We start from the raw sequence: 10096 nt of genomic DNA on the forward strand, positions 1-10096 counted from the left end.
TAGAGTCTGTTCCCTTCCGCGACATTGCAAAATATGCAGTTCCACAGTGGCACATGCCAAGTCGGCATTACTTTGCCCGTTAGGCCCTGCCATCCCTATACCAACATGTGGAAGGCTGACACTTGGTCAAGGAAACATGGGCAGGGACGGTACATTTCTGTCACTGCTCATTGGGTGCCACTGCTTGCCAGCGGAAGGGATTGTAGCCAGAGCTCGGTGCTGCAGCCAGTATTGCCCCCACGTCTGCAAACAGCAGGTGGTGTTGCTGATCTGGGTAGATCGATCACTTCTACCCCTCCTGCTCCTCATCCTCCTCCATGCCCTCCTCTGCAGCATGGTCCTTTGAATATGATGAGGTACCACGTAAGCGTTCAAAGGGCTATTCTATGTCTCAGGCCAAAAGGTGTCACGCAGTGCTGCAGCTTGTGTGTCTAGGGGACAGGCAGCACACTGCCCCTGAGATTCTTAAGGCTCTGCAGGCACAGGCCCAGAGGTGGTTGACACCACGCCAGCTGCAGCCAGGAATGGTGGTTACCGATAATGGGTCAACCCTCCTGGCTGCCCTTCAGCAGGGAAAGTTGACCCATGGCGCATGTCCTGAATCTCCTGGTACAGCGGTTCTTGAACTCGTACCCGGGAATGCAGGATGTGCTAAGGATGGCAAGAAGGGTGTGCAGTCACTTCAGGCGGTCGTACAGTGCCACTGCACGTTTGGCCGAAGTGCAGCGCGAGTTTCACCTGCCGGTACACCGCCTCGTCTGTGACATGCCCACCCGCTGGAACTCCACCTTAGCTATGCTGCAGCGCCTGTACACACAGCAGAGAGCCCTCAATGAATATCTCTGCGAGTACAGCACCAGCAGTGGCTCAGCGCGCCTGGGCTTTTTTTCACCACGGCAGTGGCTTTTGATTAAGGATGCATGCGCTTTCCTCTCTCCATTTGAGGAGGCCACAAGGATAGTCAGCCGGGACAGCGCATGCATCAGTGACACCCTACCGGTACTGTTTTTGTTGGAGCACACTCTGCGTGGCATTATGGACAGGGCACTGGAGGCAGAGCAGCAGGAGGAAGAGGAGGACTTCCTTGCCTCTCAAGGCCCCCTTTATCCTGAGAATCCCGACCCCATTATGCCTAGCTCCCAGAGGCCCGAGCAGGATCCAGGGGTGGAAGAGGAGGAGGAGGACGACGATTCTTCGGGAACCTTTGCAGGCTTTGAGGAGGAGGAGGAGGAAGACATGCAGCAATCTGCAAGGCCTAGTTTTACTCCCTCGGGACACTTTGGAGTAGTACGTGGCTGGGAGGAGGAGGAGCATGTTCAAGATCATGTCGTTTTGAGTGACCCCGAGGTGTCAGCTTCTGAGGCCTTTGCTAATTTGCGATGCATGGCAAACATCATGCTTCAGAGCCTGCGAAACGACCCCAGAATCAAGGCCATTAAAGAGACTGACCACTATTGGTTGGCCACCCTACTTGACCACGGGTACAAGTCAAAAGTCTCTGAGCTTTTCCCATCCACCCAGAGAGTCCACAGGATCAAATCCCTTGAGGACAGTCTCAAGAGGATTCTGGTGAACACATTCCCCGACTCCCGTAGGGTGCAGGGGTGGGGACAACCTACCATGGACTCTACTGCGGGTCACGAGAGGAGCGTTGGAGAAGGCGTGCGGTTGATGGATGCCTTTCGGTCTTTTTTTAGTCCTCACTGCCCAGGCCTCTCAGCTGCCACATGGCATCGACAGCGTCTGCATCACATGGTGGACAATTACACCAGGGCACAAAGTGACACAGAGGGCTTTTCATGTGACGAATCTGATCCACTGGCATACTGGGTCTTAAGATTATACCACTGGCCAGAACTGGCCCAGTATGCCATGGAGTTGTTGGCCTGCCCTGCTTCCAGTGTCCTATCGGAACGGGCATTCAGCGCAGCAGGAGGATTCGTCACAGACCATCGAACGAGACTCTCCACCGACTCAGTCGACCGTTTGACATTCATCAAAATGAATCAGTCATGGATATCAAGCTTTGATGCACCTGATGCAGACCTTGTAGACTAGTCTATCGTTGCGATGTGGCTGCTGAGCCTCAGTTTAAGCCTGGACCAGGGTGCCACCCTCCAATCTTCCTCTCGTTCTGTTTATGTTCACAGAACCTCATTTTAGTTATACCAAAAATAACATGTTTGCGCACCTGTTGCACAGGTGCACACCTTCATAATTTTTTGGCCTTCTGCAACACCAGCTCTTTGGGCTTATGGTGGGGAGGCTCCGCCAAACAAAAAATACCATGTTGCGCACCTGTTCCACAGGTTCACACCTTCATAATTTTTTGGCCTTCTGCAACACCAGCTCTTTGGGCTTACGGTGGGGAGGCTCCGCCAACACCAAAAATATCATGTTTGCGCACCTGTTCCACAGGTGCACACTTTCATAATTTTTTGGCCTTCTTCAACACCAGCTCTTTGGGGTTACGGTGGGGAGGCTCCGCCAAAACACCAAAAGTACCATGTTTGCGCACCTGATCCACATGTGCACATCTTCTTAATTTTTTCGCCTACTTCAACACCAGCTCTTTGGGCTTACAGTGGTATGGCTCCGCCAACACCCAAACAACAATTTTTGCGCACCTGTCACACAGATGCATATCATTGTAATTTTTTTCCTTACAAAGGCAATTATTGCCTTCATTACCAGCACTTTCATAGGGATATGGTGTCAAGGCATCGTCAGCACCACCAAAGGCCCAATTTTTAAGCATCCTTTACTTCTATTCAAAGTCAAGAGACAACAGTATTCATCCAAAACATCTCTAATTTTGTTCACTGTGCACTACATTGTGGCCCCTACCCCTAACCCTAACCCTCAATGTATCCGTGCATATATGTCTGTTTCTTGTGAGAATTCAAGTTAAAGTGCACCAAACACCATTTTACATGAAATAAAGTGCATCTACATACATCTTTTGACTTCTTGAAAACATTTGGTAATAGCCCCATTGTGAAAATGCACCCGTTAATTATATCCACATGTAAAGAGACAGCACCTTTTTCCAGAAAAAAATCTGATCTTTTTCCCAGTGCACTGCATTATGTCCCCATCATACAAATTGGCTGTGCAGTTGATTAGAAGCAAAATAAAGGCGCGGTTAAGCAAAAAAGTCATTTTTGAAGATTTGGCATGCTATAATTCTGGTTCTGGACATGCTACAGAGCTGAAACTTCACAGGTATACTTTTTAGACCCACCAGACACTAAATCCAAAGAAATCTCTCTTTTTTTTCCAATAATTTTTTCAATAATTGGCTCTCTATCAAAAAACGACAATTTTTTAAGAACTTTTTTTACCTGATTCATAGTCCCTGGGGCATGACCCAGAATCCCAGGCACATTTTAGGGGCATTTATTAGGTTTTAGGGCTTCAAAATGGTGTTTTTTGATTCCCGAAGTTTGGGTCCCATTGATTTCAATGGGGTTCTGGAATCCGAACCGAACTTTCGGGAAATTTGAGTGTTCTGGTCGAACCGAACTTTTCAAAAGTTCGATCATCCCTAATCTAGAGGTCTGTGATGCCTATAGAATGTTCCACAACTGAGCAATGAATACTCTGGCTGATATCTGAAGTGATCTCTATTCATAGAGGTCTGTGATGCCTATAGAATGTTCTACAACTGATCAATAAATACTCTGGCTGATATCTGAAGTGATCTCTATTCCTATAGGTCTGTGATGCCTATAGAATGTTCTACAACTGATCAATGATTACTCTGGCTGATATCTGAAGTGATCTCTATTGCTATAGGTCTGTGGATATTATATAATGTTGCAAAAACTGACCGATGAACAATACTGTGACTGGTATCTGATGTAAAGAAAGAAATCTCTCCCTACCTCACACACGTACCTGGCCCTCCCTACACTGCTAGCAATGTCTCTGCACTGTCTGACAAACTCAAAAAAAAAACAACTCTCTCCCTGCCTCAATCGCGTTCCTGTCCCTGTCTCATCGCCCGCACAATGACACTACACGCTGTGGCTGCGTGAGCAGCCTTTATGTAGTGTGGGACCTGTATTTGGCCCCTGAGCCATGATTGGATAAAATTAGCCTGCCTTTAGTCCAATCATGGCAGATATCATTTGATTGGCCAAAGCATGAGGTCAGGGTGCATGCTTTGGCCAATCACATAACGCATGGCGCACGTGCAGTGCATTATGGGAAACTCGAATTTCCCACAAAGAAGCACATTTGTTCGTCATTCGACAAACAATTGAACGACCGATGTTCGAGTCGAACGTACCCTCAACTCGAACTCCAAGCTCATCCCTAATAGTGAACTTGTTGTTAAGTTATTCACTTTAAGATCATCACAGAGGACAAGGGGGCACTCTTTATGTCTAGAGGAAAAGAGATTTCATCTCCAAATACGGAAATGTTTCTTCACAATAAGAGCTGTGAAAATGTGGAATAGACTCCCTCCAGAGGTGGTTCTGGTCAGCTCACTGGATTCTTTCCTAGGTGTACATAATATAACTGGGTACTAATATTTATAGGTAAAGTTGATCCAGGGAATATCGGATTGCCTCTCGGGGGATCAGGGAGGAATTTTTTCCCCTGCTGTAGTAAATTGGATCATTGCTTTGCTGGGGTTTTTCGCCTTCCTCTGGATCAACTCTGGGTATAGGATTGTGTATATGGGATTGTATGGTTGGGTTTTCTTTACTGTGTTTTGTTTTTTATTGGTTGAGCCAGATGGACTTGTGTCTTTTTTCAACCTGACTAGGTAAATATGTTTGTGCTCAAGACTGCTAGGCCACATTCTGTCCATCTTTACAGATGCTGTCGCTTTCTGCAGGCTGATGGAAATGTGAGTGTTCCCGGCTTGGCTGCCTTCCAACCAGGCGTTTGGGAACTGACTGCATTATTTCATTACAAGTAGAGTTGAGCAGACACCTGGATGTCACCGAACCCCATTGAAGTCAATGGGGACCCGAACTTTCAGGCACTAAAATGGCTCTAAAACACCAATGGAAAGGGCTAGAGTGCTGCAAATGGCAGCAAAGCGTAGTTAAGAGCATGGCAAGTGCTCTGCAAACAAATGTGGATAGGGAAATAACTTAAAACAACAAAAAAAAAAACAGAAAAATAAAACAATGTTCTTCATCTGTGAAGGACGAGGCCCATATGGAGTAGGAGGGAGGTTGAGGTGGTGGTGGATGTGGCGGTGTCATTGGCGTGCGCACAGGGTGTGCCGGGTGTGCCTGGGCACACCCTAATCACCTAGGGCACATTAGCATTATCGCTCGGTTTGCCAGTGAGGAGATGGGAAAGATCTCCCTCGGACATGCTCTGCCATAAGAGAAGTGCCACACACTTCTATTTCACTTTGCCAGCAGGGAGAGTAATGTACAGGGGCCATATACATGTAGGCAAACACATGCATGTGTATTTAAACTTTGGGGTGCACACCCTAATGTAATAGGCGGTAACACCTATGGGCGGTGTAGGTGGAAGCGGCGGTGGAGGAGGACAAGGTAGCCAACACTGCTTTTTTTAAATGAGGGTACACCCCAAAAGAGGCTGGGTAAGGTCGGTATCCATCTCTATTCTGCACAAGGTACGGAAAAGTCCTGTGGGATCCACGCCTGGTTCATTTTAATGAACGTGAGCTTGTCCACATTGTCTCTGGACAGGCGGCTGTGCTTGTCTGTGATAATGCCCCCAGCCGTGCTAAATACCCGTTCAGATAATACACTGGCTGCAGGGCACGCCAGCACCTCCAAGGCGTAAAGGGCAAGCTCAGGCCATGTGCCCAATTTGGAGACCCAGAAGTTGAAGGGGGCAGACCCGTCATTCACTACATGTATGTGTGCACAAATACTGCTCCACCATGTTGGCGAAATGCTGCCTGCTAAGACGTTCCATATGAGCTGCTGGTGCTGCTGTTTGTTGTGGCGTGCTGACAAAGCTTTTCCACATTTCGGCCATGCTAACCCTGCCTTCTGAGGTGCTGGCGGTGCCCTGGTTGCGTTGGCGACCTCTTCCTCCTCCTCCTCTGCCTTGGCCTTGTGCTTCCACTGTGGCCCCGCTGTCAGGTGGGAATGCCAGCAGCATCACGTCTACCAGCGTGCGCTTGTACTCGCACATCTTGCGATCGCGCTCCAGTGAGTGAATTAAGGACGGTACGTTGTCCTTGTAACGAGAATCCAGCAGCGTGGCCACACAGTAATCAGCCCAAGTTAGAATGTGGGCAACTCGGCGGTCGTTGTGGAGACACTGCAGCATGTAATCGCTCATGTGTGCCAGGCTGCCCAGAGGCAACGAAAGGCAGTCCTCTGTGGGAGGTGTATCGTCTGTGTCCTCTGTATCCCCCCAGCCACGCATCAGTGATGGCCATGAGCTGGCCTGGGTGCCACCCTGCTGTGAACATGGTTCCATCTCCTCCTCCATCTCCTCCTCCTCATCCTCCTCATCCTCCAGAACTGTGCCCCTGCTGGACAATTATGTCCCTGGCGTTTGTGGGTGCAGGAACCCACCCTCGGAGCCCCTTGCGAATGACTGCCCTGAAAGCCTTGGAAATGTTACCTCTTCATCCTCCTCCTCCTCCTCCTGTGCCACATCCTCTTCCATCATTGCCCGAATCGTTTTTTGAAGGAGGCATAGAAGTGGGATAGTTAAGCTGACAACGGCGTTATCGGCACTGGCCATGTTGGTGGAGTACTCAAAACAGCGCAACAAGGCACACAGGTCTCGCATGGAGGCCCAGTTATTGGTGGTGAAGTGGTGCTGTTCCGCAGAGCGACTCACGCGTGCGTGCTGCAGCTGAAACTCCACTATGGCCTGCTGCTGCTCGCACAGTCTTTCCAGCATGTGCAAGGTGGAGTTCCACCTTGTGGGCACGTCACATATGAGGCGGTGAGCGGGAAGGCCGAAGTTACGCTGCAGCGCTGACAGGCGAGCAGCAGCAGGGTGAGAACGCCAAAAGTGCGCACAGACGGCCCGCACTTTCTGCAGCAGCTCTGACATATCGGGTAATTTTTAAGGAACCTCTGCACCACCAAATTCAGCACATGCGCCAGGCAAGGGATGTGCGTCAAACCGGCTAGGCCCAGAGCTGCTATGAGATTTCGCCCATTATCGCACACCACCAGGCCGAGCTTGAGGCTCGCTGGCAGCAACAACTCATCGGTCTGCTGTTCCATGCTCCTCCACAACTCCAGCGCGGTGTGTGGTTTTTCCCCCAAACAGGCAAGTTTTAAAACTGCCTGCTGTCGTTTACCCCTGGCTGTGCTGAAGTTGGTGGTGAAGGTGTTACGCTGACCGGATGAGGAGGCGGTAGAGGATGAGGAAGCGGAGTAGGAGGAGTTAGGAACAGGAGGCAAACTGAAGCGCCCTGCAATCCTCGGTGGTGGAAGGACGTGCGCCAAATTGCTATCCGCCTCAGGCCCATCCGCCACTGCATTTACCCAGTGTGCCGTTAGGGAGATATAACGCCCCTGACTGTGCTTACTGGTCCACGTATCGGTAGTTAGGTGGACCTTGGCACAGATGGCGTTGCGCAGTGCACACCTGATTTTTTCCCCCACTTGGTTGTGCAGGGAAGGGATGGCTTGCCTGGAAAAGTAGTGGCGGCTGGGCACGACATACTGTGGGACAGCCACCGACATAAGCTTTTAAAACTGTGCGTCTCCACCAGAAGGAATGACAGCATTTCAAAGGCCAAGAATTTTGAAATGCTGGCATTCAGGGCCAGGGATCGCGGGTAGTTAGGGGGGTACTTCCTCTTCCTCTGAAGTGTTTGGGAGATGGAAAGCTGAACGCTTTCACGGGACATTGTGGAGATGGTTGGTGACCCAGGTGGTGGTGTTGCTGACAGATCGTCTGTTTGCGGGGTGGCAGGTGCCGGTATCACTACAGATGTGGATGGAGAGGCCGAGACTGCAGCAGAAGAGGAAGCAGGAGGAGCCAGAGACCTTTCTTGGTTTTGAAGGTGTCTACTCCACTGCAGCTCGTGCTTTGCACTTAGATGCCTGATCATGCAGGTTGTGCTCAGGTTGAGAAGGTTTATGCCTCGCTTCAGGCTCTGATTGCACAGGGTGCAAACCACTCATGTCCTGTCATCAGCACATTTTCTGAAGAACTTCCACGCTAGAGAACTCCTTTGAGCTCGCTTTGGTGCGATCGTTCCCTTGCTGCGTTGGGCAGTAGCAGGCGTAGTGTCTAGGGCACGGCCGCTCCACTTCTGCACCCTGCTCCCTCTTCTGCTGTGCTGGTGGCTCTGTGCGACCACCGCCTCTTCCTCCAAACTACTCATGACCTTCATTCCATGTGGGGTCGAGGACCTCATCGTCCTCCACATCATCTTCCACCCAGTCTTCAATTCTGAATGCCGCAGCAGTTGGCACCTGCGTTTCGTCATCATCGGAGATGTGCTGCAATGGTCCTTCCATGTACTCATCTTGAGAAATAAGTGGTTGGGCATCGCTGCACTCAATCTCTTCCACTTCTGGGGCAGGGCTAGGTGGATGGCCCTGGGAAACCCTGCTGACAGAGTCATCAAAAAGAAGAAGAGACTGCTGCATGACTTGGGGCTCAGGCTGCTTGCCTGATTTGCAAGGGGGTGAGGTGAAAGACGGTTGGACATTGGCTGCAGGTGCCAACTCTGACCTTTCTGCAGTAGACTGGGTAGGAGGCAATGTGAAGGAACTGGAGGCACTGTCAGCAACCCAATCTACTATCGCCTGTACTTCTTCTGGCCTCATCACTTCTAGAGGCGCATGATGCCCTACCAAATACTGCTGCAGGTTCTGTCGCCTACTCACACTTGAGGAAGGTGTTTCACTTGTGCGTGTAGCTGGCACAGATATACCACGTCCTCTCTTTGCAACAGGAGCTCTACCAGCAGCACTACGACCCAGGCCACGGCCCCTATTTGACGGTCTCCTCATATTTCTGTAATTTATGATCTTGCCCTAGAAAGGTGTTTATTGAATAGCGGAACAAAACAACAACAGTATCGCACGGGTGTATCTCACAGTCAAATATGCAAACTATGCCGCAATTTAATTTTTTTTACCCCAAAAGGGTGTATATTGAATAGCGGAATAGAAAAAAGCATAAAAAACGGTGTATCTCACACGTACAAACACAGACTAGGCCCCGATTAAAATTTTTTGTACCCTAAAGGGAGGATGAGGAAGAGGAGTAGGAGGAGTTCGGAAAAGGAGGCAAACTGAAGCGCCCTGCAATCCTTGGCGGTGGAAGGAGATGCGCCAAACAAATTTAAAAGGTGTATCTCACATGTACCGATACAGACTATCCCACAATTTAATTTTTTACACTCAAACAGGGTGTATATTGAATAGCGGAATAGGAAAAATTTTACAAAAGGGTGTATCTCACACGTACAAACACAGACTAGACCCCTATTACAATTTTTTGTACCCTAAAGGCAGGATGAGGAGTAGGAGGAGGTCCGAACAGGAGGCAAAATGAAGCACCCTGCAATCCTCAGCGGTATGAGATGCGCCCCAAAAATTGGAAAGGTGTATCTCACACGTACCGATACAGACTATCCCGCAATTTAATTGTTTTTACCCCAAGGGTGTAGATTGAATAGCGGAATAGAAAATATGATATCAAAAGGTGTATGTATCTCACACGTACAGACCCAGACTAGGCCCCGATTACTATTTTTTGTACCCCCAAAGGCAGGATGAGGAGTAGGAGGAGGTCCGAACAGGAGGCAAACTGAAGCACCCTGCAATCCTCGGCGGTATGAGATGCGCCCCAAAAATTGGAAAGGTGTATCTCACACGTACCGATACAGACTATCCCGCAATTTAATTGTTTTTACCCCAAAGGTGTAGATTGAATAGCGGAATAGAAAATATGATATCAAAAGGTGTATGTATCTCAAACGTACAGACCCAGACTAGGCCCAAATTACTATTTTTTGTACCCCCAAAGGCAGGATGAGCAGTAGGAGGAGTTCGGAAAGGGCAGGAGGCACACTGAAGCACCCTGCAATCCTCGGCGGTATGAGATGCGCCCCAAAAATTGGAAAGGTGTATCTCACACGTACCAATACAGACTATTCCGC

Source organism: Pelophylax lessonae (genome assembly GCF_965119305.1).
Source record: "Pelophylax lessonae genome assembly, chromosome: 9".
In the NCBI taxonomy this organism is placed as follows: Eukaryota; Metazoa; Chordata; class Amphibia; order Anura; family Ranidae; genus Pelophylax; species Pelophylax lessonae.